The following is a 9953-nucleotide window of genomic DNA, read 5'->3' as shown; positions in this document are numbered from 1 at the left end:
GGAGAACATGCAAACTCCACACAGTCAGTCGCCTGAGTCGGGAATTGAACCCGGGTCTCTGGCGCTATGAGGCAGCAGTGCTAACCACTGTGCCACCGTGCCGCCCACTATATATTTCTTCATTCTCTCGCTCTTGTAACCTCCACCACATTAAATACTTACGAGAAATACTTGGTTAGTATCCTCCCAATCTCCTGTGCTTCCACACATAGGTAGCCTTACTCTTCTTTAAGGGGCCCTATTCTCTCCCGAGTTAATGTTTTGCCATTAAAGGATTTGTAGAATTTCTTCAATGCCTCATTAACCCTATTTCTAAAACCATCTCATGTCCACATTTTTCTGGCCCGATTTCCCCATCTACTATACACTTGTTGTCCTTATACATCTCTCGGGTTTCAGTTCATCTCAGCTCTGTTTACCTGACACATGCCTCCTTCCTTTTCTTGATCAAAGCATCAATATATCAAGCCATCCAGCACTCCCTGCACCCACCAGCCTTGCCCCTCTCACTAATGGGAACACGTTGGCTCTGGACTCTCTGGAACCAAGTTTTGATGGTCTTGCATTTTACATCAATCCGTTTACCTCTGAATAGGGTATTCCAATCAGCCTTTCACAGGGCTCGCCTAAAACTTTCAAAATTGGCCTTGTTCAAAGTTAGAACTTTAATGTTTGCATCAGGTCTGTCCTATTCCAAAACTAATTTAAAACTAATATTTATGTGTATCAGACTTAAAAGTTAAATAACCACTTCCTACCCCTCCGTAACAGGCTCGAGAGGCTGAAAGGGCTCCTCGTGGCCCTCTGTAATAGACTGGAAAGCCTGAATGGCCTCCTCCTGTCCCTGTGTAACAGACCCGAGACATTAAATGACACAGCAACCCGTGGATTACGAGCAGCCGTTAAACTGTAACTGTAGGGAGGTCTATCCCTAACCAGAAACACAAACAACACAATGTACTCCTGGTGCCCTCTCACTAACACTTCATAGAGCAGCAGCGACACCTCTCTTCGTTTTGAACGATTCTGTTGGTAGAATGTGCCAATATTCTAGATTTCCACCTTTTCAAGTAGCAACAGGCTAATGTGGGCTGAATGGCCTTCTCTTATCCCTTTGTAAGAGGCCCATAGGGACAGAATTGCTTCGGCAAGTTGCAGACCAGTAATCTCAATGCTCTGTCTCAAGGTTATGAAAGGATTTGATAACAGGGCACTTAAAACCAGGAGGACCCTCACACTGATCAATAAGTATTATACTTTGGGTTAAGGTATCTAGAAACTTGCCCACCTAATTTTTTTTATGCAACCGATCTGTTATTTTATAATTGCCTCCTTTCATAAACAGAGGGGAACATATATAGACCCCTGCAGTGTCCTGTTAATACTTCCATATACAAGTTAAAAAAAAAGTTTTAAAAGATTTAAAGATTTACGGTCCATCCCTCAGCGATCTTCATCCATTCCATCCAAACCCAGTAAATGTTCCCTTTTATAGTGATATGAAAAGTGATGTGTGGAACTGGTTAACTGAGCCTGTTTGTTTAATCATGATTTGGAGATGCCGGTGTTGGCCTGTGGTGTACAAATTTAAAAATCACACAACACCAGGTTATAGTCCAACAGGTTTAATTGGAAACATATTAGATTTCGGAGCGACGTTCCTTCATCAGGTGATAGTGGAGGACACACTTCTAGGGCACAGAATTCATAGCAAAAATTTACCAGTGTGATGTAACGGTAATTAGACATTGAAAAATACCTTGATTGTCTGTTGTGTCTTTCATCTGTTTGAATACCATTATAGTTTCATTTCTTTCATGTGTAAATCACAAAACCTTTTCTTTTAAAGTTGCATTCTCAGGTTAGCTCTAACAATGAGTGATAGCTGGACAATATGTTGAAGGTGTTCGCCCCCTGTGTTCTCTGTCTATACCATGATGCTTAGATTGATTCTAATCTGAAAGGTGAGATAACAGAGTTTTACATGAATTCATGCAGTTTTTGAGCTCAGAGCGTTACATGAATTAATGCAGTTTTTGAGCTCAGAGGTTTACATGAATTTATGCAGTTTTTGAGCAAAGAACAATTTAACTCTGCAAGTACAAATTCACCTCACAAAATACATGTGTACATGTGGGTCATTGTCTGTTTGTGTGTGGGTTTGTCTTGGTTGGGGGTTGTGAGTGTGAGAGGGATTGTATTTGTGTGTGGAGTGATGTAGAGTGTCTTAAGCTTGTGAGGGGGTGCACGTGTGAGTGTGGGAGTGTGCGCCTGTCTGGGGTGGGGGGAAGTTGAGTATCAGTGAGAGAGTGTGTATAGGTGTGTGCATGAGTGTAGAGTGGTCTAAGTCTCTGATCGGTTGCCTGTGTGAGTGTGGGTGTCTGTGTGTGTGTGAGTGTCTGTGTGCGTGTCTGTGTACATTTGTGTCCGTATGTATGTGCGTGTATAGGAGTGCCAGTGTGTGTGTGTGTCTGTGTGTGTGTGTGTGTATACAGTGCAATGGTGGTCACCTGTAATGTGACATGAACCCAAGGTCCCGGTTGAGGCTCTCCCTATGGGTACCGAAATTAGCTATCAGCCTCTGCTCGGCCACTGTTCGCTGCTGCCTGTCCCGAAGTCCATCTTGAAGGATGGTCACCAGAAGGTTCGAGGTTGAATGTCCTGGACCACTGGAGCGTTCCAGAACTGGGAGGGAACACTGCTGTCTGTTGATTGTTGTGTGGATCCCATTCATCCGTTGTCGTAGCCTTTGCTCAGTTTCCCAGTGTTTGTTCAGTGACTGTGATTAATGCCAATCTCCATGGATTCTAATTATCCCAGTTGAGGGTTTCCATCTTTTAATGATAAATAGGCGCCGTTCAATGTGGTATCCCATAACATGAGCGGGAGCATCACCGACAGCACTGACAGTGATCAGCAGATTTAGAGAGAGGGAGCGGAGAAATCAGAATCTGAGAACATTAGACTGGAATGTTGCAACAATGGATCAGAATCTGAGAACATTAGACTGGAATGGTCCAAAAATGTATCCGAATCTGGGAACATTAGACTGGAATGTTCCAACAATAGACAGGAGTTTATCCGATTATGTTTGGCATCTTTCTGTATTTTATCGCTTGTCATTATCATCGCGGATCTATTACGCTCTTCTCATTATTCAATATTTTTATTATCCTTTCCTGGCTATCGTTGGTGTTCCTGGTAAGTGTCACTGTCCATATTTGTTTGTTCTATAAACCGGTTATGACTGTATTACTGTTATTTTATATAGTCTACGCTTCTTGTCCCTATTATCTTCCTGTTGAAACTCTCAATCCATATATCACTCTATAGACCACTACTAACTACATCAATGAATGTGTTCAATTACTGTCTCGCTCTCTGAGCTGGTAGTGTTACTTTCTATGTTGACCTACTCAGTTCGAGCGGAGAACTACAATTTACTGTATCATTGCCTTTGTTATTTAAATATTAAGAGCAGGGACGTCATTCTCTACTGTTCTGGTTACAAACTCCAATTCCTTCCAGTGTTTCCATCTCATCCCTGGCCAATATCTGTGACTGAAGCAGACAAGTCACAGCTGTGGGAGATCACTTTGACCATGAGCTAATTCATGACACCATTCCCTGACCATTTCTAACTTGAAATGCTCACAACTCCAGAATATATCTCACTGGCTTATTCCATCTGCTGTTTCAACCTTGAGCTATGAAATACAGTCTTAAGGAAGCCAATAATCTGCTACTCACTCTCCCGGCTTCAACCTGCCGAAGCAAATCTGATTCGAGCTCACACCAAACTCCCATCCATCTGTCATTCATGCGCACGCCGATGTATATTGCTATTGTGTCTGGCAATACCTTTATTTTGACATTCTCAAACACTTTATCTCATCTGTCCATGAAACTTCTCTCGTTCTCTCTCTGTCGATTAACAAAAGGCCTGCCAGTTGTTCGTATTTAAAATAGTTTCCTCCATGTGCGTTCCTTCTCAAACGATAGGTTTCACATTTAATCACGCCAATCGCGCACGCACTCTCCCTCAGTCTCTGATGAACACACACACAGCAAATCTTCTCATTGTCGACATTGTAGTAAACTAATGCGAGTATAGTTAGCATATGATAGTTAAGTTTGCAATACCCTCTATGCTGGGCAGATAGTGCAGTTTATTGATCAACACACTAGCATGGTCTGCACAGCTCTCCATGCTGGGCTGTCACCTTGTCCCAGTTTATGCTGTTTGTGGTGTTCTGTGAACCAGGTTCAGAATTTGATGTAACAAACCATTTCCGCTGATCTGACAATGCGTTTATTCAATGTTCTCATTCTTGTAAGTTTAGTCTCGAAAATCTCACTTCTCCAGTTAGTCCCACTGCCCTGTCTATTTCCCCATATTTCCACAACATCTTTTCAGTCAATTAATTGTCTCTTTCTGTCTTTAATGTGGATCTTTCTGTCCCTCTGTTTCTTTCCCTGGCCTTTGTTTATGGCTCCAGAGTGTATCGAGTGCTGGCATAGTGAAGCTCAGAAACAGTGAAATGGTGTGTTTCAGGCTGTTGTTCACTTCGAATTATGTCCCATGTGATGGTCCATGGACATGGGTGTTTCAGACGTTATGAGACACATCCTTGTAACTTGGTCTGTACCTGTATTTGTCCCTCTCAGGTGACCTTCCGATCGAGGAAGCCCCTCAAGTAAAGGGCCAGGGATCACTTTTAAAAAAAGCTGTCACTTTTAAAAAAAAGATTATTTTCTCCTTTCCTTAAATAAGAGATCTTAAAGGCCAAACTGCCTACTGAAAACGGCTCAAGTAAATGACTTACGACGCTTTTAGGGTTTATAATAAATAGCAGTAACAACGGCCTAGTAACTTATCCCCAGCTGCTACTCTCTCTGAAACCTGACTTGATGCTGTTTCCTCCTGAATTGGAGAACTGTATGCAAGAATGTATGTCTGAATGTTCCATTTTTCCAAGGGATGTGTTCATGGGATGTTGGTATATTGGAACAGTTCAGTTGTAGAAGGTACCGTATCCATTATTCGGTTATGGTTTCCAATAGTTAAATTATTCTAAATTCCTCTTCATTTTGTATTGATTTTCATTAGATTCTTTAAGTATGTTGTGTTTTGCTTAATGGTGAGTGGTTTGACTAGTAGCATCACATCTGGAACTCCCACTTCACATCTACCTTTAAAATAAGGAAAGTTTGGCATCCAAGCCACCTTCTTAAAATAGTTTGAGGCAGTCTGGTTGGTCTATTGCAAACTGGGGTCTCTTGTCTGGTTCTAAATCGATAATACCAAACTGGTTTAGAATTACAATCCCTACAATGTGCAAACAAGCCATGCGGCCCAACAAGTCCACACCGACCCTCCGAGAAGTAACCTACCCAGACCCATTCCTCTACCCTATTATTACACATTTACCCCGACTAAGGCACCAAACCCACACATCCCTGAAAACTATGAACAACTAACCATGACCAATTCACCTGACATGCACATCTTTATGTTGTGGGAGGAAACCAAAGCATCCAGACTAAGCTCATGCAGACACTGGAGAGTATGCAACGAGAGACTATTGGGTTCAAAGGTCGCGTATGGTAGTTGTTCGTGTCTTTGGTTCCGGATGTTGAATTCCAATGGTTTAAACAGTGTTTTGTGTATAAAGATTATTTCAGTCATTAAGAGTTCTCTGGGTGTGGAAGAAGTAAACTTGGGGGTTTTACAAAAGGTAATGCAGGCAAAGCTGTAGGAATGGGCAGACAAGCTGGGGTTGGGGTTGCGATTGTCTGTGACAAAATGAGAGATAATTACAGCAAGAGCTTGGCAATTACATTTGCTGGAACCGCCATCAGAGTCTTTAGAAATGGCCAGAATTCAATTTCAAATGAGGCACTTTGAACATGAGAAGGAATTGAAACAGTTTGAATTATGATGAAAAGTAGAAATAAAAGAAAAGTAAATGAAGAAAAAAGAGAGAAAAGGAGAGAAGAAAAGCAGAGAGTTTCAACTTCAAAAGTTAGCAATTAGAGAGGAAAGTTGACATATAAGGTGGAGATGAAGGTAGACGGTAGGCTGGATAAGGAGGATAGTGAGGATGAGCAACCCCAGTGTACCAAAGGCCTGATGGGGATCTGTTTAAATAAACCCAAGCATTATCTAAATTTGATGAGAAGAATGGGGGAGCCTTTTAAATTTCATTTGAGGAAGTGGCTAAACAAATGCAGTGCCCAGTGACCATGTGGATTCAGTTGATTCAAACAAAGCTGATAGGTATTTGCATCCCTATCAGAGGCGGTGTCTGAGGAGGAGGAGGAGGTGAAGAAAGCCATCTGAAGTGTATATGAGCTTGTGCCAGAAGCCGACAGACAGCGTTTCAGGAATCTAAAATAGTGTCCCTGGTAAAACGCACATTGAGTTTTAAAGGATCAAACAAAGTAATTTTGAAAGGTGGGTAAGGGTATTAAAAACAGAGCAAAGGTATGACACTCTTAGAGAAATTCTTATTTTTGAGAAGTTCAGCAATTCACTTTCTGCAGTCGTGACAACTCGTGTGGAAGAGCAGAGAGTTAAAATGGCAAGATTAGAAGCTGAAATGGCTGATGATAATGATTTGGTGCAAAAATCAATGTCTGGTTTCCGTGAGGGATTGAGAAGAATGTGCAACATCTTCTTAAAACATAACCCTGTGAGAGTAAGGTTTCTTGGCATAGGCCAGGAGTAGCAGGTAAAGGGGTTACAGCATTAAGAGGCACAGAAGCATGTAACTCTTTTATGCTGAGACATGAGGAGCTATGTCATTCAGAGAGAGTATTGGAGAGATGTGAAGTGCTCCATTACGTAATGTGTGGTTGGAGCGTCCAGTGGAAACATCAACAGATTTATGCCACAAAAGGGAAGGAGGCCTTGAGCTTGGTGTTGGCATTGCAACATTCCAGCATTTACATTGCCAATGACATTACCTGAGACAAATCTTTATCACTGATCGTGACCCCGTAAAGTTTTTGAAGAAGTTTAGGGAGAAGAATACCAGTCTCTTTCGATTGAGCTTATTATTGCTGCCATTCAGTTTGAAATTATACCGTTGATAGGGCGAGAAACCTAAGATTTGACTCGTTGTGGAGACTTGGATGAAGAAAGACAAAGGCATTCTGTGGCAGGAGTAAAATGACTGAAGTCGAATCTCGTTGTGAACATTTGTATGCTCAGAGTCAATGTTATATATATGCATTGCAGTCTACTAATAGAGGACGATTAGGAGGTCTAAAATTAATCCATCTTTGTATATTGATGGATCATTTTATTAAAGGTGAGCTGTGCGTTTACTATCACTGTAAAGAGGTTTTGTTCTCTTAGGTTGTTTTTGAAGAGAGGTTCTAAAGGCAGAGGTGCAGAACTGAAGTCTGAACACAGTTTAGGTAAATAACTGAGGAGGCCTTTAGGTTTCATTAAATGGTGGTAACAATCGAAGGGCAGTGGCCAGCTCTCCCCGACCTGGTTTTCTCGTTTTATTTTTATCTGCAGCATTCAGAAGCTGTTTGGGAATCCCAGAAGGGTTGAAAGTTTCAATACGTGATCCCTAACTGCTTTTCTCTCTGAGATCTCTGTTGATGTTGTTTCTTCCTGGATCATAAAATTGCATGTAAGAATCTGTATTTGAATATATCTTTGTGCCAAGCAGTGCATACCTAGAAGGTATGGTATCTATTGTTTGTGTAAGTGTTCCAACATATAAGCTACCCAAAATGTTCTTTTCTTTGATTGTATTTTAACTACAACATTTGAATAGATTATCTTTTGCTTAATGTCAAGTTGTTTGAACAGTCACAGCGTATCTGGAAATCACACTTCACAACTATGTTTAAAATAAGGAAAGGTCTGGGTCTAAGCGGCCTTCTTAAAATATTTTGCGGGGATCTGGTCTTATTCACAACATTTGTACGAAGGGGTTACTGACTGACTCCTGTTATTGAAAAGCTGGAGGTTGTGCTGTGAGCTGCCTCAGACATTCAGGGAGACCTGAGGATTTGGTGACCCAACTCTGGATGGAGCATGGGGACTGTAGTTACAGCATCTGGGTCTGTAACATGAACAATAAATGCAGCAGAGGCTGTAGAAAGAGGAAGCTCTGAAACCACGCAGTGAGTGTGTGTGGGGAAAGGAATCTGCTGGACCCACCCCGGGTTTTCCAGGAACAGCTTCCCAAGCTCCACTTAACCCAGGATCAGAGAGTGAGGGGACCCTAATTGAACAAGGAGCTGGCCACAGAGCGGTGTGATCTCCTTCAACACGACCTGCAGCTTCACACCTGGGGGAGGATAGTGCTGCCAGTGGCCATTATGGTCACAGTTTCATTCAGCTTCTATGATCCAGAACTTTCCAGGCAGGACTGGGTGACATATCCATCATTACCCAGTATCTCCACAACAGTGTCACCATTCGGTGATGGAGGATATATATGGTGGATGAGGGCAATACATTGTTTCTCCCACAGCAGGGAGCTGCCGGGTGTATCCAGTACAGTGGGATTCCTGATGATGTACATGGCATCTGCGGAGTACCCATGGGGAGAGGTAGAGGAAATTAAGGAGCTCTCTCTTTATTAATGTGCAGCGTATCCATGCACACTACATGGCAGCAGTAACGGCCTATTCATTCAGAAGCAGTCAGCCATTCCCATCGTCATTGGGTGTTCACGTAGAAAGAAATGAATATATCTTGGATAAAGGCGGTCCCCTTGAAGCACGTTTCAAAACGTCAGCCCCACCACCAATCAACCACATCAAAGTATTCCATGTGAACGGAAGGCAATGGGGTCACTTGGAGCGTCAAGGAGCAGACGATCAGGAATGAAGAAAAACCTCCCATGTCTGAACGGGTCTGAGTGAACCCCCCAGTACACAGTATCATTAAGTCCTGTAATTCCTCTCCATTTCAGTAACATACGGCGTTCCATTATTACTGTAAAGGAAATGACAGGTTATATCATGTTAAATTCCACCTGCCAAACTATTATCTATTGCCTTTACCTCTCTGAATCTATCTGTAGAACCTCCACCCTCTCTTGATAATTTAATCTCTTGCTTATCACCATCGACATCACCAAACTCAGCATCTGTATATCTATTCCATCCTCCTGATCATTAATATAGATTGGAAATAGTTGAGGACCCAGCGCTGGTCACTGTGTGACCCGACTGGTTACATTCTCTCTAACTGATTGACAACTGATTTATCCTGAGTGCCTGCTTCCGGTATGATACCCAAGCCTCCCCCATTCCTGTGCAACACAATCAAAGAGTTGAATAAGAACAAGGAGCATCTGTGAGGAATCCAACGCCTCGAACCTGCTCCGTCATTGAATACAATCATGGCTGATGTCATCGCGGCATCTGTTCCACTTTCCTGCCATCTCTCCATCCTAAAACTCTTGTCTCTTGTTGTAGAATGCGCCACAGGGAAGAAAATCCACTCCACATCTACACTTTCAATTACTTTTAGCATTTTACAGCCCTCAAGGAGATCACCTTTTATTCTTATAAACTCGAGCGTATAGGCCTGAACTGCTAATTTTCTCTTCATAAGACAAACACTTCAAATATGGAATAAATCTAACGAAGCTCTTCTGAATTGCATCCAATGCAAATACCTCATCCTGCAGGACACCCAAACTGTACTCCAGTTGCAGCCTCATTAATGCCTTGCATAGCTACACCAACATTCCCTATCTTTCTACTCTATCCTTTTACAAATAAATACTGAAATTATGCACGTATTTCTCATTACTTGCAGTATGCGCAGGCAGGTTTCCTGTGATATGTAAGCAGACACCCAGATCCCTCTGCACCTAAGCACTTTGAACTTTCTCTCCATTTAGATAATTATTTGTCTTTATATTATGTTGGCCAACTTGAATAGCCCCATATTTATTCACTTTAACTTTCCT

Source organism: Chiloscyllium plagiosum, unplaced genomic scaffold, assembly GCF_037043375.1.
Source record: "Chiloscyllium plagiosum isolate Xiang-an unplaced genomic scaffold, Cpla_swu_hap1 HiC_scaffold_38, whole genome shotgun sequence".
Lineage (NCBI taxonomy): Eukaryota > Metazoa > Chordata > Chondrichthyes > Orectolobiformes > Hemiscylliidae > Chiloscyllium > Chiloscyllium plagiosum.
This window is presented reverse-complemented; position numbering follows the sequence as displayed.